Source organism: Aedes aegypti, unplaced genomic scaffold (genome assembly GCF_002204515.2).
Source record: "Aedes aegypti strain LVP_AGWG unplaced genomic scaffold, AaegL5.0 Primary Assembly AGWG_AaegL5_hic_scaff_1285_PBJ_arrow, whole genome shotgun sequence".
Taxonomy (NCBI): Eukaryota; Metazoa; Arthropoda; class Insecta; order Diptera; family Culicidae; genus Aedes; species Aedes aegypti.
Genome location: NW_018734713.1, coordinates 962 through 11,002, shown reverse-complemented (window position 1 = coordinate 11,002; position 10,041 = coordinate 962). Strand labels below are relative to the sequence as shown.

General features: G+C 38.9%; 1 pseudogene; it reads right to left on the bottom strand.

Moving 5' to 3' along the window:
- Positions 1 to 3,708: 3,708 nt before the first annotated feature.
- On the bottom strand, positions 3,709 to 6,261 carry LOC110680391 (annotated as a pseudogene).
- Between the last annotated feature and the right edge of the window lie 3,780 nt (positions 6,262 to 10,041).

The window sequence follows — 10,041 nt, the reverse complement described above, 5'->3', positions numbered from 1 at the left end:
CCTCACCAATCCTGTCTGGTTTTCTCCACAAAGTGAGCATAAAAGAACACCTTAGAGAATTGAACGCGCCTTGATTCGAGGTGATTCGAAAAATGTTGTAGTGTGCGTGTCATCCCGTGAGTCGCCATAATAGACCGAGATAACCGGAGACGTCACTTTCATATCGCTTTGTACTAACACACACCCATCTTCATTTTTGTGTAACAGCTTTCTGCCGCCCATTGGACAGGCCTTTTCATGAGACAGGTTCGTGTTTCGATTCGTTTCTATCGGTGTAGGACCGGTGCATTCAAGGGACTGTCATTTCTATTCATGACTTCAAAGACCTTCCGAATCAGTTGATTTGAAACATCTCGTGAAAAGGCCTATTGCTCGATTGGAACAACGTTTGACAGTTCTTTGATTCCTATATTCACCCATCTCTATATAAACAAATTCTGTGGATAACCCTACTTTCTAGATAATCTTGAACTTCAAGTAGTATAGTGAAATACCTTAAGATGAATGAAAGATGACAGATTTGACAGATACGCGTCTTTTGAGCTCAATTGTAAGACCGTCTTCAGTGTCGTGTACTCGGAAAGCAATTCTATTGAAAAAACGATGTCAAAAATGAATATGAGAACAAATTTTATAAAAATTGCTGGTGCAGCTGGTATAGAAAGGAAAACTAACATAATATCGACTCATGAAACCATACTTGAAACAAAAACAAAAATCATGGTTACTATGATGCTCCCTTCAATCAGCTTTCCAAAGAATATATGTTCCATGAGTCGATGATTCCATAAATATCGACTGGAAGTTTGACTGTAGTGAAGATTCTGAAGTATTTATTTGTGGAATTTTCATGCTGTATAGCGTCGTTTGGTGGGAAAATTTCGAAACAAACGGATTATTACAACATACTTTAGCCTTGAATAGAATAAACCTGATAGAGACTCGCGAAGAGGAAAAATATCAACGTCATATGCAGCCCAGATTTTTGCCATACGGCACCTGAGCCTTCGAGTAAATATAAAATAAAATCGAGTAAAATAAACGAGTAAAGTAAAAAAATAAATAAATATGCAGCCCAGATTCCGCTGTCACGAAACGTCAAATGCAGCCCGTTGTTTTCATGGCTGAAAAAGTGAAAAGTATTCAAAATAAACTATTATGAAAAACCTCAGTCAAAGGAGCAGTTTTTCTAAAGATGCTGATAAATCTAAACACAAGTCTAATGTCTGCTACGTTTGCTGGCATGAAATTTCACTCAAAATCCCGTTTCTGCTTCGGTGTGATCCAAACGCAATAATTTATGGCTGAGATGGTCATGTGAGAGCTTGAACGGCTTGCGCAAGATTGATGTAAACATTAAGTGGAATAAGAAAAACTCAGCAATTGCAGGAAAAGAATACCGTCTCCGCGAGTCTTGTCTCAGAAATAAACAACTGAAGATACCATTTTCATAATTATGTAATCACGATCCTAGACATTTGGGTTGTAAATATAGCATACTCAGTAGCACCATCTAGTGGAAGAATTCCGTCCCAAATGTAGACCATCACAAGTTTTTAATTGATTAGCTGAAAACTTCATCTTTCGATGTAATCGGGATCCTCAGATATTAGCAATCATAAATCTGCATGCTCACTAGCGCCACCTATTGGATGAATTTTGAAACTTGAGGTCCTTCGCACTTAGGGCCTAAATTTTAGCCTTTCATCTAATGAACAACTTTGCTGCAGATGTTATATTTCTTAGTAATGAGGATATCTCAGGACATTAATTTAGGAATCAGGATCCAAAGATATCTGCGTTTGAAAAATTTCATGATCACTATCACCGTTTTGTGGAAGAATTCCTAATCAAACGGCACATCATATGTTTAGTCCTTGATCTACTTAACAGCTATGTCGAAGACACCATCTTGCTATAACATCGCTATTGAGATAGCCGCGCAGCATGCTCGCTAGCACCATCTGGTGGTAGAATTTCTAGTTGGGTGGCCTATCACATGCTAGACCTTGACCTTCTCAACACTTTTATCGAAGACGTCAACAATCGGGATCCTGAGATATACACTACCCACTATAAGTATGGAATCGTTGCAATACTGAGTATTGCAGTACTTTTAAGTTTACCATCACCCAGAATCCAGTGCCAAAAAATTTTTTCAACGAAAATAAAAAATCGCAGGGGCTCAAAGACGTATTTTTTAAGATGACCTCAAAAAAACATTGATCTAGCACTTCAGAATCACGAGATAATATTCATTTTAGGTTATGCTAAACTTTTCAAGGTGCTGCAATATTCAGTATAAGTGTTGCAATACGCGATTCCATACTTATGGCGGGTAGTGTATCTGTTCTAAAAATATCATGCTCACTAGCGCCATCTGGTGAATGAATTCCGAATTGAATAGATCATCATATATTAGTCCTTGAACTACTGAACAACTTTGCCGAAAGCACCATCTTTCTAAAATATCTGGATCCTGAGATATTCGTGATTGAAATATTGTGTACTCACTAGCGCCATCTGATAGCAGCATTTCAAGTTAGATGGCCTATAATATGTAAGTGCATGACCAACTAAACAACTTTGTCGAAGACCGCATCTTTCTAGGTAGTCGGGATCCTGAGATATCTGTGTTTGAAAAATTACATGCTCACTAGCGCCAACTGGTGGCAGAATTCCGAAACAAGCGGCCTATCACATGTTAGTCCTTGACCTACTGAACAACTTTGCCGAAGACACCATCGTGCTAAACAATCTAGATCCTGAGATATTTGTGTTCGAGAAGTTGCATTACAAAATGTCCCCTTCATCGGTTCCCCCGGGGAACAATCCAATGGCCACTGGAAGTTGAGGATGTTTCCAAAGTTTCATTTGTCCCCAGACCAATTGGTACCGTTGAACTGAAGAAATTTGTCGAAGACATCAATACTCTATCTTGCCTAGCTTTAGATTGACAAGCAAAATTGCTCCGCGTGTACTCAGTGCACGATGCGACCGCTGGTATAACTTTTTTTTGAGCGACTGACGGAAGGTTAAGTTTATTTAATTTGTGGAATTCAATTGTTCACCTACCATTCAAAAGGTAAGTGTTTTTGAAGCATGATAACGCTAAGGTATCATATAGAATGATTTGATTTATATGGTTTTATATGGCTTGTACTTTGAAGAGGCCTTAAGTGCCCGGAATATGGATCAAAGCGCTATAACGCCTCCACTTTTGTACGTATTAGGTTTTTTGAAAACATCTTATACGTGAATCTTTCAATATATATGCACCAAGACCGCTTTGTCCCATATTTTAAACAGACTCATATTCCAAACACTCGGCTTTTTTATGTTTTTTTGGTTGAAATATTTCGCGCTGAAACATGTCATCAAATAGCCCGGAAATTACAGTCATTTGGAATTCAATTTGAATGTCTTCCAATATATTTTATTCATTTCAATACGATTTATTCGTGCTATCCGGATTTTTAATCAAAGTGTTCAGAACACGAGACAGAAAGAATACGGTGTTCGGCATTTGAATCAAAATGTTGTTAAATACTTTTTTCTTCTTGCTTCGTTTAAGAAAATATTGAGTTATACAGTTATATTAGGGTCGCGTAACAAATCACAAAAGTTGATGAAGTCAAAAGAAATACATCAAGTTACAAATAGTCCATTCAGGGAACAAATAGTTGAGATCATAAATAAAATGTGGAATTTTACTTCATATATTGTAACATTGTTTATTAAACTTTAATGTAAATAAGTTTATCACATTGAAAACAAATAAAAACCGTAAAAAAATCAACACCCTTTTACTCCTTTACTCCAGCGATCTATCAACTCAGCAGCTTCCGCTTGATGACATCCATGAGACTGCGATCTCGCGGAACCGTTGCCTCATGCTGTTCCACTTCTTCCTGGTAGCGTAGCCGCGTTGGCACATCTTCTGGACCCCATTCAGGCAGCGGGTAGAACGATTTCTTCAGCGAACCCCACCACGAGTCAATCGTTTTCGAACTGCTACGTGTAGTGGCATACAATGCCCAACCGGGCAATTGGAGCACGGCCACAATGTAGATGAACCAGCCGAGAACTGTGCATTATTAAATGAAATGAATACTGTGACAACTGAAATTGAAATCTCACGAAATTCTTACCATTGTACCCTACAGGAACCACGAACGCTTCGTAATCGATGAAGCTCAACAGCAGGATGGCCACTGTCACCAACGGCGTTACAACCCCCCAACATATCCTCCAGAACAGGCTGGTTTCGATGCCAAGCATGAACTTGATATCCCTGCAGATACGGTCCACTCCGTATATCCACGCCAAGGTAGCAAGTTCCAGTACGGCAAATGTCAACGTAACATATTTCGCACCATAGTAATCCAAAATATCCAGTAAATGCATTCCACCGGGCGTCAAGTACACGATACCGAATGAAAATCCAGCTACGGCCACTGCTGACACAACCTGCCAGTTCTTCAGTTCAGGGCACTGATCCTTGATGGCCGTTACAATACTGGTCGTCACACCCAGATTGCTGCCCAACCCAACAATGAACAGCATGAGGAAGAAAAGCGCAGAGAACAGCTGCGGCAGCCAGTCAAACTTGGCGATTGCATCCGGATAGGTCATGAAGGTCAGTCCAGCGCCACTTTTGACCACAGCCTGGATGTCTTGCTGCTCGGTTACGTAAGCCAGATTTCCGATCACGCCGAATACAATACACCCGGCAATGATGGATGTGAAGGTGTCGAGCCAGGAAATTATTATGGCGTCCCTAGGGAGGGGTGGGAGAAAAAGAAGCGGCTTTAGTGATAATAGAATAGGTAATTATTCGGTAACGGAGGCAGTAACAACTATGTTGGCAACAATCAGTATCGGTAGGCAATTGTGGTTAGCTTTGACTCTCAAAGCAAATTGAAATGTTATCTGACTAGGAGCCATTAAACGGTAAGCTACTAATTAGTGGTGTGATTCGATTTCGTGGTTTGTTTAACAGGTACTACTTAGTTGATTAAGAACCTGCTGAGAAATTTTGCTGCGAGGAAATTGGATGACAAGACACTGACTGTATTTTAAATATTTAAGGCATGTACAAACTTTAAATGAATCCGATAGACATAATTAAGAAGATATTTGTTGAAATACTTGCTAGTAAATTCCCAATAATCGCAAATACTTACTTGTACACATTGTTGGAAAAGTTGTTGAACGACGCGTAGGCAATAATCCCGCCGAAGCAAAACTGATAGCGAGAAAAAGCACTGCGTTACCGCTTCATACCAGACCTGAAATGCAAAATCAGATAGACAAGCTGGACTGGTTGCATACCCTCGGGGTGCACTGGTGGGTGTAAGTTGTCTAACGTACCGTAACGTTCAGCAGTTGATCCCACTGGGGCGTTAGGAAGAACATAATACCATTGAAGGCACCATCCAGCGTGCATGCGTGAACGAATAGAATCAAAATGATCACGTATGGGAAGATCGCTAGGAAGTACGAAGCTTTCCCCGAACTCTTTATCCCCTTGATTAGGATAGTTGCCACGCAGAGCCAGGCGAAGAGGAGACATAGCACTAGTTTCCAATCCGGTAGGCCAAGTCCTTCGTACAGAGAGGCGTTTTGGTGCATCACAGGAGTTTCTTAAAAAATAAGGAATCAGTAACTTAGTAAACCAAACAACAATTTAGTTCAAGTAACTTACTGAAAGTAGAGTTCAGCGGAAGCCTTTGGTTTAATACTCGCATTGTTCACAATCTGTCCAACGAAATCGGAATCGACACAATTGGGCCACGAAGGATCACACTTGGCCCAGGGCAGGACGGCACTGAACGAGGCCACCAAGTAGCGGAAGGTGATCGCCAGTATCGGCGTGTAGTACGTCATGACGATGAACATGGCAATGGATTGACCCACTCCAATACCTCGCATGGCTGGACTGAGATCGTAGATTTTGACAACTCCCCGGCTTGAAAACTGTCCCATCACCATTTCCAGATAGTAGATGGGTCGTCCCACGAGGAACAACACCACCAAGTACGGTATCAGGAAGGCTCCGCCGCCGTTTTTGAGTGCAGTGTAGGGAAATTTCCACACATTTCCAAACCCAACCGAATAGGCTATGCAGGACAACATGAACTCTACATCTTTGCCCCATTTGTCCCGGACTGGAGAAGGTTTTTTGGCCACCGTTCCATTGCCATTTGTAGCTGCTGCATCCAACGAGTTGTTACTTTGGGCCTGCGAGATACAAAACATTAAAAGGAGATTAGGAAAGAGCGTCGTGAATTGCACTACACTACATATAATGCGTTTTATTGCCGTTATCACAGTGTAATTGTTGAGGTAAGGCCATGCGCGTGATAACTCTTTGTTTCTCAAGATACATAATCTTCTTCTTTCTGGCGTTACGTCCCCACTGGGACAGAGCCTGCTTCTCAGATTAGTGTTCTTATGAGCACTTCCACAGTTATTAACTGAGAGTTTTTTTTGCCGATTGACCATTTTTGCATGTGTATATTGTGTGGCAGGTACGAAGATACTCTATGCCCTGGGAATCGAGAAAATTTCCTTTACGAAAAGATCCTCGACCAGCGGGATTCGAACCCACGACCCTCAGCATGGTCTTGCTGAATAGCTGCGCGTTTACCGCTACGGCTATCTGGGCCCACAAGATACATAATAACGGATGCAATTTGAAGTGACATTTTCCTGCGCTACAACAATGTAAGGTACCGCGGGGCAAGTGGGAACGAAAAAGCGATAGTTCAAACAAATTGTTCAATAAAATTTTCAAATGTCAATATTTTTCAAATCCAACAATACAATCACGTTTTGGCAACATATTTGCTGGTGTGTGCATGAAACTAAATCGAATAATTTCGAAATTGTGAAACCTTGGAAGAAAGTTTTAGAATGAGCCAATGGACGCAGTTACCTCGCTAAGCGGGGCAAGTGGGACACATCCAGTTTCATGCGTCAGTCAACATCAGTAAGTCAACCATTACAATAAAAGGATTGTAAGTCAAAGATTTTTAATTTTAAGTACATATTTGATGTACATAAGGGATCAACCATAAAAAACGTTACGTTTTAGGAAGAAACCCTTCATTTAATAGTACCGTTTTGATTTATATTACGGACAGCTTCAAATTCCGGACACTCTCGTTTGTATGGGAAAACATTTCAAACGAAATGTTTCAATTTTCGCCGTCCAAAAGTTCTCATTTTCGAGGCTCGTTTTATAAGGTTTTTTTTCCATAAATATAATTGCAAATTTATAATACCCAACTACCTTAGACGTCTCTTAAGTGGTTGAACGATTTCAATTGATGATTTGACTGTACCATTAATGATTATCATGAGCTGTCCGTAATTCGAATCAAAGCGTCCGGAATATGAGGCAAAAGTGAGGGAGCGTCCGGAATAAGAATCATGAAAAGGCCACACGTTTTGATTTATTTAAAATTATTCAAGTTGCGGACGCGTATTCTTTACCCACCATCCCAAAGTTAAGGGCTTCCGACGCTCGATAACGCTAAAAAATCATACAGAATGATTTATTTTGTATGGTCCAAGCTGGGTTATACTTCCGACGCTCGATAACGCTAAAAAATCATACAGAATGATTTATTTTGTATGGTCCAAGCTGGGTTATACTTCACTGTGGCCTTAAGTGTCCGTAATATGAATCAAAACGGTATGTCACCTCACATTTAATATTAACTGAAAAATCCTCAATAAAAGCGTAAAGAGGAATTAAACATGTTCAAAATATATCATTTATAAGTTGTTAATTAAAATGTAGCGTCAAACAATAATTGACGAAATTATAAATATGTTTTGTTATTATTTATATGCATGGCAGAAAACCATCTTATGGGATGGAATTGTTTTCCATCACTACTTAATTTTGTAGAAATAACAAATAAAGTTCAAATAACATAAAAAAGTAATCGTTCTCATGACGCATTTCAAATTTCAGCTGTGTGTTTGTTCAATTTAGAAGTCGTGTTTCAAAAATAAAAAAGTAATTAAAAATAAAGAATAATAACACTTTTCTTCTCCCTCGTATGCAATTACGTAATTTGAAGGTTGATCTTTTTTGAAAAAAAAAATCATTTTTTTTGAATGTTTTTAGTGCTCTAGAGAGTAGCACAAATGTATGAAACGTGTACGAAAAGTTTTGATTCTGGTTTTTGTTTTGATAGGTCCCACTTACTCCAGGTACAAATATATTTTGGCGTAAGATAGACCATCAAAAATTTCATATAAAATGAAAACAAAATACTGGTTTATCGTTAGCAGCTTGTAATAGTACTAAAATTATAGCTTACTGATGGAAAACTCGATTTAAAACACATTTATTTTTTGCGAGTCAATGCAAGACGTGAAACGTGTCACAATTTGTCATGCAAATTGAAAATGGCGCTGAACTGACAACTGTTACATGAACCACATGGTAATAAAAATAACAATATGTTTATTACTAAATACATTCCTTGTCATTGTATCTTCAACTTTCTAGAAGAATACCCCCATGAAAAACTTTACCTAGTTGAGCTATGACGAAACGCCCCACTTACCCCGGATTCTCACTTGCCCTGGGGTACCTTATCTTACAAAATAAATTGCCTCGAAGAAGTACGGGATAGTTACCAAACGATTCTGTGGTGGGGTATTGTGCGTAAAGACGTTTGTCATAATAGGAATATCTTCTTCTTAAAAGACAATTTACACCGTCTTCAGCCATAGGCTGCAAAGACTGAACATAATTAACATTAGACACGGACACACGGAACGACCAGTGGACCAGTGAAGAATTTTTCGTTTTACGAAAAATTTTCTCCGACTGGGGCGGGAATCGAACCCACACTCCGTAGCACAATACGCCCTAAACGACTGACGCCGCTAACCGCACGGCTATAAACCCACTTCTTGGCATTAACGTTTTTACGGTCATCGGAGAAGAAAAGGAATGTCAGTGGTGACATCCATTGTAACTAAAGACCGAGTATACCTCTGCATCTTCAGGGTTATCACGTAAAGAAGTTTTTGTTTGTGGGAAGAATACAGAAGCTACACATTTTGGATTCACCTTGGTAAGTGGTGCGATTCATGTAATCTCAATTTAAAGTCATCTATCTATATCTATCAAAATATGTCAACACCTATGGCAACGAACCATTCAAAGATTTTGTAAATTCAAGAACAGACATGTGTGTAGTGTTCTCATGTTACGGTCTTTAGGTGAAGAAAGCAATATTTGTGAATCCATTGTTATTAGATACCGAGTATGCATTTCCATGATTATCACAGGAAAAGGCTAGTATCAAGTCAGTATCTAAAGAAAACATCAATACTATTAGTATCAAAACTTTAAAAGTTCTTGTATAATTACAAAAGAAGGTAATGTTTATTTTAATCTGCTATGAAAAACATAAATTAGAATATATCGACACTTGGAGTGTCAAACAAATCAATGTTTTTTTTTAATAAATACAAAACCGTAACATCAAACACGTTGTCACAAAAAATCTGTGTTCACATATATAACTTTTTTTTAAATAGAAGCTTGAAACGAGCTCACCAATTGATAATCCATCGTTGATACGGCAGTTGTCAATCACTTTCAATTTCGTCACCAGTACTGCCTAGTAAAACGCAAAAATCGAAGAAAAAAGGCACTGGGTTAAAAAAATAACCACTTGCTCTACATCTTCTTCAAGAAATCATTAACAGATTCTTCAATGAAACGCTTCAGTGGCTTCTCCACAGATTACTTCAGAAATACACTCAAGGACTCCTCCAGCAATCCAAAAAAAAACTTCCAGAGCTAACTTTATCAATTTTTAAGAGATTCGTCTGAAGAATACTCTGATCATTTCTTTAAATATTCTTCTGGTTATTTGTACACCTATTTCACTAGTTGTTACCCCAAAATTTTTGCATGCTACCATTTGTACAAACAATTGTAACGTAGATTGAAGAACACTAACCACACTAATAGAATGTAAACTCAAACCGACGCCGACACGA